This window comes from Nerophis ophidion, linkage group LG27 (assembly GCF_033978795.1).
Source record: "Nerophis ophidion isolate RoL-2023_Sa linkage group LG27, RoL_Noph_v1.0, whole genome shotgun sequence".
Taxonomy (NCBI): Eukaryota; Metazoa; Chordata; class Actinopteri; order Syngnathiformes; family Syngnathidae; genus Nerophis; species Nerophis ophidion.
In genome coordinates this window covers 17,343,669-17,358,345 of record NC_084637.1, presented here as the reverse complement: position 1 = coordinate 17,358,345, position 14,677 = coordinate 17,343,669, and the positions used below count along the sequence as shown (strand labels likewise).

Genomic DNA, 14,677 nt, shown 5'->3' with positions numbered 1-14,677 from the left:
GTATTAGTGCCCAAGGCATGGGTAACTTACACATCTGAGAAGGCACCATTAATGCTGAATGGTCCATACAGGTTTTGGAGCAACATATGTTGTCATCCAAGCAACATTATCATGGACGCACCTGCTTATTTCAGCAAAACAATGCCAAGCCACGTGTTACAACAGCGTGTCTTCGTAGTAAAAGAGTGCGGGTACTTCCCTGGCCCGTCTGCAGTCCAGACATGTCGCCCATCGAAAATGTGTAGCGCATTATGAAGCGTAAAATACAACAATTTAAGCTGTACATCAAGCAAGAATGGTAAAGAATTCTACTTTCAAAGCTTCAACAATTAGTTTCCTCGGTTCCCAAACGTTTATTGAGTGTTGTTAAAAGAAAATGTGATGTAACACAGTGGTGAACATGCCATTTCCCAACTACTTTGGCACGTGTTGCAGCCATGAAATTCAAAGTTAATTATTATTTGCAAAAAAAAAAAAGTTTGAGTTTGAACATCAAATATGTTGTCTTTGTAATGCTTTCAATTGAATATGGGTTGAAAAGGATTTGCAAATCATTGTATTCAGTTTATATTTACATCTAACACAATTTCCCAACTTTTATGGAAACGGGGTATGTATGTATATATGTATGTATACATATATACATACATATATACATGTATGTATATATGTATATATATATATGTATATGTATGTGAGTGTGTATATATATATCTTTATATATATATATATATATATATATATATATATGTATATGTATGTATGTATATCCACTGCGATGAGACTTGTCCAGGGTGTACGCCGCCTTCCACAGGATTGCAGCTGAGATAGGCACCAGTGCCCTCTGCGACCCCAAAGGCAATATGTGGAAGAAAATGGATGGATGGATGGATGTATATATCCATTCATACTGTAATTACCTGCTGGTGGAAATCTTTTACGTTCGTGTGGTGTTGATTTGATGTTCATTGTTCCTATGATCTCAATCACACCATCCGTACCTGCAAGCGTATTGGCTTTTAGAACTGTTGTTGTGTGTCTGGGGAAGCATAGAGATGAATGTGTTTTCACAGGAGGCAAAACCTGTTAGAATTGTGCCGTTTGTTATCAAAAAGATTGGTAAGTAAAGTTAAAAATAGTTTGTGATTTTAAGTGGCTTCTTCTGTAAGGCTACAATACATTATATCATTTTAATTAGTTTTCACGTATAACCCGTACTTTCAAAATGTGACGGTGCGCCACTTTCAGTTAAATTAAAATGAAGACCTTGTTGTGCAATAATGAATGTGTCATTTGTAGTTGGGAAACATATTTACATCTGATTAAAACTGTTACTACAAATGAATCTTATTAAGAAATGCAAATATTATTTCTAGTAGGATTTTAACGACCTGTACATATACAAAGTGTTGGACTTAAGTTGTTGGCCTAGAAATGTAGTTTAAAGTTTTTTAATTTTCCATCAGATATCGGATCTTGAATACTCTGTCAATACAGATTTTGAAGATCAAACCTATGTTCCAGACTCAAGAGGCAGTTCTTCAGATACAAGTGTTTGCAGCAGTGATCTCAGAGTCATACCATGCCTCTCCCAAAATATTTTGAAGGACACCATCAAATCATTTGGGATTGTCAAAACACAGAGAGAAATCACCAATTCAAGCAAACCTGTAAGTTTCAGTTCATCATTAGCAAGCAGTGGTCATAGTTCTTTAAAGACAGGTTGCAGCGCTGATTCTTCAGAGAACACCTCCCAAAATATAAGGTTCATAAAAGTTGCACCATTACCCAAAATGGGCAATGGCAAAGTATTACAATTCTGTAGTGACTGAAAGAGTTGAGTGTTAAGTGTGACTTAAAGTGTATTCTTTTTACAAAGCACAATATGTTAAATGTTTACTTTTACAGTTTTTTAATTCTTCCTTTCAAATTGACAGCAGGACAAATCGCTGGAAGTGGTTGTGTCTCAAGCTTCTTCCACTTGGTCCACTCCAAAGCGGGGTAAATAAATAATCCACATTATTTACTATAATATCATATTACGTTTTGCACCTTTTCACTGTGTTATAGTTATTATTCCTTCAGTAAGAAATTGTATTTTGTATCTTTTATGACAGCTGCAAAGGGGAAGAAGTGGAAGCAGTTGAATGACACATGTTGCATTTTGTAACTGGCAACAAAGTACCAGGAAAAAAAGATTGTGAAGCCTGCCTCCATAAAGAACTAGTAGCTCTACAGGACAGAGATTGGCTTGCCATCAAGTACTACATCCATAACAGAATTATATTAAAAAAAGGGAAAAAAATGTTTCCCCACATCTTCTGTGGTAGTTTGAGTATGTTACCAGCAATTAAAAAAACAAGATACACAGCAAGCGTTTTGTATTTATTCCAGATAATTCTTAGCGACAAAATCCACAAAAACAATTCAGTTACACTTAATCAACAATTACATTTCTACCCATGTTTCTTTTAAACTCTTCTTGGTTTTAGATTACAGTAGCATGGGATTTGGATTTTTTTTAAATGACAACACATCAACTAAACCAACTCAGGTGGTTTTGTTAAGTCTCTGATGTCATTAGCCTCATATGTCACATGAACCTGAAATCTTTAACTCTCTGATGTCATGGTTGTCATATGTCACATAAACTTGAAATCTTAAACACTCTGGTCTTCATTTGTCACCTAAACATGACAAGGTCCTCATATGTACCATAAAAATCAGGTTCAGAAAAAAACAAAAGAGTTGCAAAAATCTCAATAGACCACCTTGTTTCTAAAATTCTGGTTCACTAACCGTCTGATTCCCAGGCCTGTAGGACCATTGGAAATTCATGTCCCCATATGTCACGTTTTTGTCATAAGTCCTCTGATATGTCACCCAAACACGTATGTGTGTGTGTGTGTGTGTGTACGTGCCTCTCTGTCTTCTGTGTATGAGGCTGCAGTGCATTAATAAATGTTCCCACACGATGTACATTTGACAGTGATTCATAGCAGGGAAGCTTCCTACGGTACAATGACCGCCAAAATATCTTTACTTAAAATAAAAGTTTCAACAACTTACCGCGATGTGCTTCCTCAAATTTGACGTTGAGTTACAGTAAGTTGAAATGTCCACTTGTTTGGGGAGACACAAATGACAAAGCATTGCATAACTGTTTTTTTTGGTTGTCAGAAGCTTGAACATGGATTTTATGTGAGGCCAGGGGTGTTCTTCCTCTTCTGGTTGACGCGAATCGTTCGATGTTGTCGTTTGACGCTGACACTCAATGTGCAATTAATCATGTGACCGCCTGGCTCTGTTTGATTGGTGAAAGGAGTGAAACGTCACCACCAGTGACTGCATTGGATTGGTGAAACGGAGTCAAACGTCACCAGTGAGTGCGTGTGATTGGTGAAACGCAGGCATGCGATAGATCCTATGTTGAAAGTGTGTCTGACAAAACCAAAACAAACAAAGCGTGCATTAATAGATCGATAAAAATCAGTAACGAGCTGAATGTAGATAAATGTAGCGGAGTAAAAGAAGTGTTTCTTCTCTATAAATATACTCAAGTAAAAGTAAAAGTATGGTGCATTAAAACTACTCTTAGAATTACAATTTTTCCCAAAAGTTACACAAGTAGATGTAACGGAGTAAATGTAGCGCGTTACTACCCACCTCTGGTCGGCACGGAGCGACTTGCAGGAGGGAAATAGCCTTTCTGGTGACATTGTGTGGAAACTCCAACCTCACCCTCAACACGGACTACACCAAGGAGTCAATAGAGGACATGAGAAAAGAACCTCTGTTCGCTCTTCTTAGAGTTGTATACTTTTCCCACGTCCAAGTCCATATTCCTGCAGCAGTTCCCTAAGCCACAAAAGTTCTCGCTCAAGGACTTAAACCAATGACCTTTGCAAAGCACATTTCAGATTCCGTACAACTGACATGGTATGGGTGCTTCGTGCATCCGTCAAAAAAGCAGCCAGGAATGTGATCAAAAAGAACACAACCAGGGCAGGGGTGAAGATATGTGCAGTAGTCTAAATGCAACACAAAATGAGTGACAGTGTAAATAGGCCATGTTTTACCAACCTATGTCATTTTGTATGTATGCAGATTACAAAGGCTTTTGGTCTGACTTTTCCCACACAGTTTTAAGGATGAAGGATCAATTATTCAATAAAGCAAAGGAAAGTTTTGTTTCATTGACTTGGTATGGCTAAAAGGTGGACATGTATGTTTTTGTCAACCTGTCCTTTGAAGATCTGCGCCCCTACCTTAGACACTCAGGCCAGTTGTATTTTTTCCTGTATTCGGATCACACCACAGTGATAGCATGTATCGCTGGTCGGCACGGAGCGACTTGCAGGAGGGAAATGGCCTGTCTGGTAACATTGTGTGGAAACTCCAATCTCACCCTCAACGCGGACTACACCAAGGAGTCAATAGAGGACATGAGAAAAGAACGTCTGTTCACTCTAGTTAGTTGTATACTTTTTCCACGTCCATATTCCTGCAGCAGTTCTCTAAGACACAAAAGTTCTCGCTCAAAAACTTCAACCAATGACCTTTGCAAACCACATTTCAGACTTTGTACAACTGGCATCAATCAATCAATCAATGTTTATTTATATAGCCCTAAATCACTAGTGTCTCAAAGGGCTGCACAAACCACAACACAAACCACTACGACATCCTCGGTAGGCCCACATAAGGGCAAGGAAAACTCACACCCAGTGGGACATCGGTGACAATGATGACTATGAAAACCTTGGAGAGGACGAAAGCAATGGATGTCGAGCGGGTCTAACATGATACTGTGAAAGTTCAATCCATAATGGATCCAACACAGCAGCGAGAGTCCCGTTCACAGCGGAGCCAGCAGGAAACCATTCCAAGCGGAGGCGGATCAGCAGCGCAGAGATGTCCCCAGCCGATACACAGGCAAGCAGTACATGGCCACCGGATCGGACCGGACCCCCTCCACAAGGGGAGAGTGGGACATAGGAAAAAAAGAAAAGAAACGGCAGATCAACTGGTCTAAAAAGGGAGTCTATTTAAAGGCTTGAGTATACAAATGAGTTTTAAGGTGGGACTTAAATGCTTCTACTGAGGTGGCATCTCTAACTGTTACCGAGAGGGCATTCCAGAGTACTGGAGCCCGAAATGAAAACAGTCTATAGCCCGCAGATTTTTTTGGGCTTTGGGAATCACTAATAAGCCGCAGTCCTTTGAACACAGATTTTTTGCCGGGACATATGGTACAATACAATCGGCAAGATAGGATGGAGCTAGACCGTGTAGTGTTTTATACGTAAGTAGTAAAACCTTAAAGTCACATCTTAGTGCACAGGAAGCCAGTGCAGGTATAGGCGTAATGTGATCAAACTTTCTTGTTCTTGTCAAAAGTCTAGCAGCCGCATTTTGTACCAACTGTACTCGAGGCGGGACGTAACAAACGCATGGATAATGATCTCAGCGTCTTTAGTGGACAGAATGGAGCGAATTTTAGCAATATTATGGAGATGAAAGAAGGCCGTTTTAGTAACGCTTTTAATGTGTGGCTCAAAGGAGAGAGCTGGGTCGAAGATAATACCCAGATTCTTTACCGAGTCGCCTTTTTTAATTGTTTGATTGACAAATATTAAAATTGAATTATTAAATAGAGGTCGGTGTCTAGCAGGACCGATAATCAGCATTTCCGTTTTTTTGGCGTTGAGTTGCAAAAAGTTAGCGGACATCAATTGTTTAATTTCATTAAGACACGCCTCCAGCTGACTACAATCCGGCGTGTTGGTCAGCTTTAGGGGCATGTAGAGTTGGGTGTCATCAGCATAACAGTGAAAGCTAACACCGTATTTGCGTATGATGTCACCTAGCTGCAGCATGTATATGCTGAAGAGTGCAGGGCCAAGGACCGAACCCTGGGGAACTCCACACGTTACCTTAACGTAGTCCGAGGTAACATTCTTATGGGAGACGCACTGCATCCTATCAGTAAGATAAGAGTTAAACCAAGACAGGGCTAAGTCTGACATACCAATTCGTGTTTTGATACGTTCTAATAAAATATTATGATCGACGGTATCGAAAGCAGCGCTAAGATCGAGGAGCAGCAACATAGATGACGCATCGGAATCCATCGTTAGCAATAGATCATTAGTAATTTTTGTGAGGGCTGTCTCCATAGAGTGATTTGCCCTGAAACCGGATTGAAAGGTTTGACATAGATTGTTAGACGCTAAGTGTTCATTTAACTGCTCGCAACAATTTTTTCGAGGATTTTTGAAATAAAGGGAAGGTGAGACACCTTTCGGTAGTTTACCATGAGGTCAGATTCGAGGTTAGGTCTTTTGAGGAGAGGATGAATAACCGCTTTTTTGAATGCTAGGGGAACAGTGCCAGAGGAAAGTGATACGTTTATAATATTTAGCACTGATGGACCTAATAATACAAAGAGCTCCTTGATAAGTTTCCCAGGAAGAGGGTCAAGTAAACATGTTTTTTGTTTCATTCCATTTACACGTTGTACCAATTCCTCTAATGTTATTTCCTCAAAACGAGAGAAACTATTTTGGAGGGCAGTATCCGCCGTATATACAATCGTATCTGTGTTAATAGAACCCAGTTGTAGCTGGGATGCATTGTCTTTAATATCCTTTCTAATGACTTCAATTTTCTTATTAAAGAATTGCATAAAGTCATCAGCTGAGTGGGTGGAGCTACTGGAAGGGGTCCCTTGTTGGGTTAGCGATGCTACCGTACTAAACTAAAATTTAGGATCGTTTTTATTATGGTGGATGAGATTTGCGTAATATTTAGCTTTAGCTAAGGTAAGCATGCGTTTATAAGTTATTAAACTATCACTCCATGCTTGATGGTGCACCTCAAGTTTAGTCGTGCGCCATTTGCATTCCAGCTTTCTACATAATAATTTCTGAGCTCTAGTTTCTTATGTAAACCACGGGGTACGCTTTTTTGGAGCCTTTTTTAACTTTAGCGGTGCTATGTTATCAATGGTTTCGCGTAGGGCGTCGTTAAAGTTGTTAGTGAGGTTATCAATAGAGCCCACACACGTTGGGAATGCCGCCATTACCGAGGGCAGTAGGTCAGCAAGAGTTGTCGTTGTGGTCGTATAAATGTTGCGGCTGCTATAGCAGTTATTATTATTATTAGTTTGACGAACATGTGTCTGAACTTTAAAAGGTAACGATCAGACATTACTTTAGTATACGAGAGTATCGTAACTTTGGAAACGGTGATACCCCTGACAAGCACTAGGTCTATCGTATTACCGTTGCGATGCGTGGGTTAATTTATTATTTGTGTAAGACCATAGCTATCAATTATAGTCTGGAGCGCTACGCACGGTGGGTCCGATGGGGTATTCATCTGGATATTAAAGTCCCCCATTATAATTATATTATCGGCGTGCGTCACTAGATCAGCAACGAACTCTGAGAATTCATTGATAAAGTCCGAATAGGGCCCTGGGGGGCAGTAGATAACAGCCAGGTGTAGAGGCAGCGGTGTGGCAGACCTCATAGTAAGCACCTCAAAGGATTAATATTTATTATTTATGTTAGAACTAAGGTTAAAGTTTTCATTGTAGATTAGTGCGACCCCCCCACCCTTTTAAGGGGACGGGCAATATGCGCATGTGTAACGTTAGGAGGACATGCCTCATTTAGCGCAAAAAAGTTGTTTGGTTTAAGCCAGGTTTCGCTGAGACCGATGACGTTAAGATTGTTGTCTCTGATGATATCATTAACTAAAAACGTTTTGGAAGACAATGATCTTATGTTTAAAAAACCTATATTATAGGTAGTAGGCTGTTTTAGGGAATTTTTTATCAAATTTTCCGTAGTAGCAATATTAATAATGTTGTGTTTATTATGCCCAGTGCATTTAGCACAATTACGACCATATCTAGGAATTGATACGACGGGAATTTTCCGATTGTTTGTTTGTTGCTTTGATAAACTGCACGCATCATAGTTTGCCAACTCAGTAGAACGCATGTTCCGATTGTTTGTTTGTTGCTTTGATAAACTGCACGCATCATAGTTTGCCACCTCAGTAGAACACATGTCCAACTCTGAAACTATCAAAGCAGGAAAAACTTGTTCTAATTTAACTGACTCCTTATCCAGACCAGTAGTCTTGCATCTTCCATTTAAATCTGTCTTCAGGATGGAGGGAAGTGGTGTTCTGTAGGGATTAGCTTTTAGCTTTGTTTTTAGCCCCGCTCGGCATCAGCGTTTCCGATCACACCGCGGCCGTCCGTAGACGGCCCCCGCTGCTACTATACTCCGCTGCTTCACAGGCCGCTTGGATGTGGCCGCCGAAGTAGTCCCGTGCTAGTTAGCAGGCCTAGCAAGCACGCGTCTATCAGTCCAAAACGGCCCGATCTGTCCACACCCAGAGGTGTCTGGAGGTCGTAAGTGATCACGTAGTGACCACGATGTGAGCCAGCCATGAAGTTTGCAGAATTGTCCGGTATTTCTGCCAAATGTTCCATCTTTAGCAAGAGCTCTGCGATGCCGCAGCCCGTCCGGGCGCCGCCATCTTGGAACTCCAATACAGACATGGTATGGGTGCTTCGTGCATCCGTCAAAAAAGTAGCCAGGAGGCAAGTGTCTAGGTAGAATGTCTGCTCCCTGGTGGGCTAGTGGCTAGGATTCGGGCCTCTCACCACCATGGTCCGAGTTCCATTCCCGGTTAGGGAAGCACTGTCTAACCAGTCTGGGAGTAGTCAGTTTATTATTTATGTCCACAATTCTCATGTTTATGCTCATTGGATGCAAGTCATTAACATTGACATTTTCAAAAAAGGTAACCGGAAATTTATTCAACTTTTCTTCAGCGTGGAAGTCTGAACAATGGGTGTTCTTATTATGTCGTGAAACCGAAGAGTATAAGTGGAACATAGCGGATATCTTCCACATAAAACACACAAGCCAGCAGAGGATAGTTTTGATCTATCGACCTTTGGGTTATGGGCCCAGCTAGCTTCCGCTGCACCACTCTGCTAACTGTATTGGCAACCCTAGCTTAATGGGGGCGTGGATTAAAATACCATCGCTTATGTTTTCCTGGTGAGAAACTTGCTTGTTTTCTGAGACAAAAAGGATTTGTCCTTGTCAAATAGTACTAAGGCACCCCAAAGTAGAGGTGTTTGTTTTTTCCGCAGAACTGGACTTCCAACAGTAGAGGTACCGACACTGTGGACTTTAAAAGATTAAATGCTGACAAATTTGTCAGTAAAAATACATTCAAATGCCTTCTAATCTTTTACATATATTATTTTATATATATTCTTTTACATAGATTCTTGGTCACTGACTCTAATACACAATTTTTCCGTTTTGAAAACTTGTTATGTATACTGATTTCGAGGAATGCTCAAACGGTAGTAAAGTACTACCATATCTGTACGACTGTGCAGTATCTCCAGGTCCACGCATCACAATTTTCAGAGAGGGATACTTTGGTCACAGCTCAAGGTTGAACAATATGTTAATTGATGAAAATAAGAGGAACCAAAATAATCTCCCCGTCAGGGAATCGAACCCTAGTCTTCCGCGTGACAGGCGGAAATACCGTCCACTATACTAACGAGGACTGCGCTACGCTACGTTTTCTAAAGAACAACCAACGATCCAGGCGTATCCCTGCCACGCCACAACCACAACGGTGCCATGTCATACTTTTGCCATCTCATAATGCCGATAAATTGATTCTTTAAAACATATATATATAAATATATGACGGTTGTGTGGCCGAGTGGTCTAAAGCACTGGACTTAGACTCCAATTATTCAGGAGGTGTGGGTTAAAGTCCCACCACTCCAATTTCAATTCCTGTAACACACTTGTATCTTTCCTGACTAAAGCAGTAAAACCAAGCTTGGTCCTCATTTGGAATGCTTTGGAAAACTTGTGGAAATCAGGCCAAAACATTAGCTTTGGAGTTCTTTACGCTAGGAATGTGATCAAAAAGAACACAACCAGGGCAGGGGTGAGGATGTGTGCAGCAGTCCAAATACAACACAAAATGAGTGACAGTGTAAATATGCCGTGTTCTATCAACCTATGTCAATAGTCAATTTCTAATTTATGTCCACAATTCTCATGTTTATGGTCATTGGTTGCAAGTCATTAATATTGACATTTTCAAAAGTTAACTAGTAATTTGTTCAACTCTTCTTCAGTGTGGAAGTCTGAACAATGGGTGTTCTTATTATGTCGTGAAACCGAAGAGTGTAAGTGGAACCTAGCGGATATCTTCCGCATAAATCACGCAAGCTAGCAGAGGATAGTTTCGATCTATCGACCTCTGGGTTATGGGCCCAGCACGCTTCCGCTGCGCCACTCTGCTAACCGTTTTTGCAGTCCTAGCTTTATGGAGGAGTGGATTGAAATACCATCGCTTATGTTTTCCTGGTGAGAAACTTGCTTGTTTTCTGAGACAAAAAGGATTTGTCCTTGTCAAATAGTACTAAGGCACCCCAAAGTAGAGGTGTTTGTTTCTTCCACAGAACTGGATTCCAACAGTAGAGGTACTGACACTGTGTACTTAAACATATTAAATGCCGACAAATTTGTCAGTAAAAATACGTTCAAATGCCTTCTAATCTTTTACATACATTCTTGGTTTCAACTTAATCCGCAATACAGAATTTTAGTCACTGACTTTAATACACAATTTTTCCTTTTTGAAAACTTGTTATGCATCCTCATTTTGAGGAATGCAACAAAAGGTAGTAAAGTACTACCATATCTGTAGGACTGTGCAGTATCTCCAGGTCCACGCATCACAATTTTCAGAGAGGAACACTGTGGTCACTGCTCAAGGTTGAACAATATGTCAACTAATGAAAATAAGAGAAACCAAAACAATCTCCCCGTCAGGGAATGTAATCCTGGTCTTCCACGTGACAGGCGGAGATACTGTCCACTATACTAACAAGGACTGCACTGCCCTGCATTTTCAAAAAGAACAACCAACGATCCAGGCGTATCCCTGCCACGCCACAACCACGGCGGTGCCATGTCATACGTTTGCCGTCTCATAATGGCGATACATTGATTCTCTAAAAGTTATGTATGACGGTAGTGTGGCCGAGTGGTCTAAGGTGCTGGACTGAAGCTCCAGTCTCTCAGGAGGCGTGGGTTCAAATCCCCCAACTGCCATTTCTATTTCTATTCCTGTTACGCACTTGTATCTTTCCTGACCAAAGCAGTAAGACCAAGCTTGGTCCTCATTTGGAATGCTTTGGAAAACTTGTGGAAATCAGGCCAAAACTTTAGCTTTGGAGTTCTTTACGCTGGGAATGTGATCAAAAAGAACAAAACCACGGCAGGGGTGAGGATGTGTGCAACAGTCCAAATACAACACAAAATGAGTGACAGTGTAAATATGCCATGTTCTGTCAACCTATGTCATTTTGTACGTATGCAGATTACAAAGGCTTTTGGTCTGACTTTTCCCACACAGTTTTAAGGATGAAGGATCAATTATTCAATAAAGCAAAGGAAAGTTTTGTTTCATTGACTTGGTATGGCTATAAGGTGGACATGTATGTTTTTGTCAACCTGTCGTTTGAAGATCGGCATCCCTACCTTAGACACTCAGGCCAGACGTATTTTTTCCTGTATTTGGATCACACCACAGTGATAGCATGTATTGCTGGTCGGCACGGAGCGAATGCTTTGAAAAAACTGGTGGAAATCAGGCCAAAACATTTGCTTTGGAGTTCTTTACGCTAGGAACGTCAACAAAAACAACACAACCAGGGGTGAGGATGTGTGCAGCAGTCCAAATACAAGGATGAAGGATCAATTATTCAAGATAGCAAAGGACAGTTTTGTTTCAATGACTTGGTATGGCTAAAAGGTGGACATCTACCTGTATGTTTTTGTCTGTATTCGGATCACACCACAGTGATAGCATGTATCGCAGGTCGGCAAGGAGTGACTTGTAGGAGGGAAATTGCCTGTTCGGTGACATGATGTGGAAACTACAACAACACCCTCAGCACGGGCTACACCAAGGAGACAATAGAGGACATGAGAAAAGAACGTTTGTTCGCTTTTTTTTAGAGGTGAATACTTCTTCCAAAACTATATTCCTGCAGCAGTTTCCTAAGACACAAAAGTTCCCGCTCAAACACTTCAACCAATGAATCTTTGCAAACCATATTTCAGACTTTGTACAACTGACATGTAATGGGTGCTTCACGCATCCGTCAAAAAAGCAGCCAGGAGGCAAGTGTCTTGGTACATTGTCAGCTCCCTGATGGTCTAGTGGCTAGGATTCGGCGCTCTCACCGCCGCGGCCCGGGTTCGATTCCCGGTCAGGGAAGCACTGTCCAACCGAACTGGAAGCAGTCAATCTGTAATTTATGTCCACAATTCTCATGTTCATGCTCACAGGATGCAAATCATTAACAATGACATTTCCAAAAAAGGTAACCGGAAATTTTTTCTTCAGCGTGGAAGTCTGAACAATGGATGTTCTTATCATGTCGCGAAACCGAAGCGTGTAAGTGGAACCTAGCGGATATCCTTCACATAAAACACGCAAGATAGAAGAGGATAGTTTCGTTTATTGGTCCAGCACGCTTCCGCTGTGCCACTCTGCTAACTGTATTTGCAGCCCTAGAGTTATGGAGGCGTAGATTCAAATACCATCGCTTATTTTTTTGTTGCACCCTTAAAATGACCAAATGTTGTCACTTCGGGGCAATATTTATTCAAGAATCCCACGGATCATACAGGCATTTTTTCAGTTATACCTTCCTTTTCCCGTTTACTGATTCACTTCCTGTTTTCTTCTTGAGCTTGCGCATTACACACATAACCATGGAAATTACGCAGCTCCCCTTTCCAATACTCATAACGAATCATATACAAGGATGAACATGACAAATGAAAAACATTGCATAATGCATTTAACAAAAATATAATAAGTATTACTATATTTATGCATAATAATACAACTTTAGATTTTACCCATTGACTACACTTTGACTACACAGCATGGCCACAGTATGAATAAACACATATTCGTCACTGCTTTTGGTGTAATGTCCTTATTCACGGTTCGTTGGTAGGCCTCCCAAGTCCATTAAGTCACATATAGCAATCTACTATTTCACCATACTTAATGCGTATTCACATTATACATGCTTTCAGTGTAGTTCAGCAAAGTCCATCACTCCTCACTCAAACATGGTGACAGTCTTTTTTTTTTTTCACTCATCACCCTCGGTGTAGTCTCTGAAATAGTCTTTTGTAAGGCTTTACACATAAAGATTGGTGATTATTTAAGTATTGTGTGAAGTACTCAATCATTACAGAACAGATTTACAAAACATGAACTTTGTCACTCGAAAGTCAAATTTTTTTTGGAAATGTCTTGGTCGGTCTTATTCTCTCGACATGTTCACGGTCCTCTGAGGATATAGAATCTGCTGAAGACATGACACAATTTTCATCCTGAAGCTCTGGAGCTGAGGTGTCAAGGTTCATGTCTTGGTCTTTGCTCCCTTGCATGTCCTTGGTCCCGTCATCTCGTGTCCGTTGTCCTTGCTGAATGACATCGTCTCCATCTTGTCGCCGACTACTGTCGTCGAATTCCTCTATTTCAGGTTCCACTGTGGAGTGGTTCTCTCCTACAGGCTTGAAGATTGGTGCATGTGGATTTAGGGGAGTGCCCTGAGACTGCCTTGGGATCCACAAGTTATACTTATCCTCACTTGAGCTCTCTGCATCTCTAGGGATTTCATGCACCTTGGTCTTTGTGTTGGGTCTGCTTTTCTTCTCTGGCTTTCCAAAATGTTTGTTGGTTGGGCCATCGATGAGGTAAGGACAGGGTAACAGAAGATTACGGTGAATAACTTTTTCTCTTCCTTCTCCATCTAGCGGTCGAACCACATACACTGGACATTCAGTGCCTCTGCGTTCTTTGACGATGTGAACCTTGTCCTCCCAATATGCACAAATCTTCCCTGGTCCTCCTCTTCGTGATAAGTTCTGGATGAGTATGTGGTCACCAGGTTGAAGAACAGAACTTCACGCTTTCTGGTTGTAGTACTTCCATCCTCTTTCACTGGATTTTCTCAGGTTTTCCTGGGTGATGTTATAAGCGTCTTGCATTGACACTTTCCATTTCTCAGCATAGGCTGCATGAGATTGAGATTGTTATGGTTCCTTCGGGAACATGAGGTCAATTGGCAAAGTTGGTTCTTTTCCAAAGAGCAAGAAGTATGGGGTAAACCCTGTGGCTTCATTGACGGTGGAATTGTAGGCATGAACCACTTTATTCAAGTAGTCCTTCGAGTTGGGTTTCTGGGTCTCCTCCAGTGTCCGTAGCATGCCAAGTAATGTTCGGTTAAAGCGTTCTGCTGGGTTGGACTGCGGGTGATACGGCGTTGTTGTAACCCTAGTTACGAACTAGTAATAGAGGAAACAGGTGAGTGGTAGTCAATAGTGTAAATATCGAACTGGACTAGTATCAGAAGGATCCTAGTGTTTTTAAGAGCCAGTGTTGCATATCAATAATGACACAGACAACGATGAACTGGAAAGTTGAATGGCCAAAAATATATTGAACAGTGCACATAGAAATGTACAACAACTGCAGTATATGGAAAATAACAAACAAAAATAAGAAAAGCCGG

The 14,677-nt window shown here is 41.0% G+C and overlaps 2 non-coding genes across 2 annotated transcripts; both read left to right on the top strand.

Annotated features, from left to right (window-relative positions):
- Nucleotides 1–11,104: 11,104 nt before the first annotated feature.
- trnaf-gaa (transfer RNA phenylalanine (anticodon GAA)) lies at nt 11,105–11,186 on the top strand. The gene has a single exon. It is a non-coding gene; the product is annotated as a tRNA-Phe (tRNA).
- A 1,099-nt stretch (nt 11,187–12,285) lies between these two features.
- trnae-cuc (transfer RNA glutamic acid (anticodon CUC)) lies at nt 12,286–12,357 on the top strand. Its single transcript has one exon. It is a non-coding gene; the product is annotated as a tRNA-Glu (tRNA).
- The last annotated feature ends 2,320 nt before the right edge of the window (nt 12,358–14,677 follow it).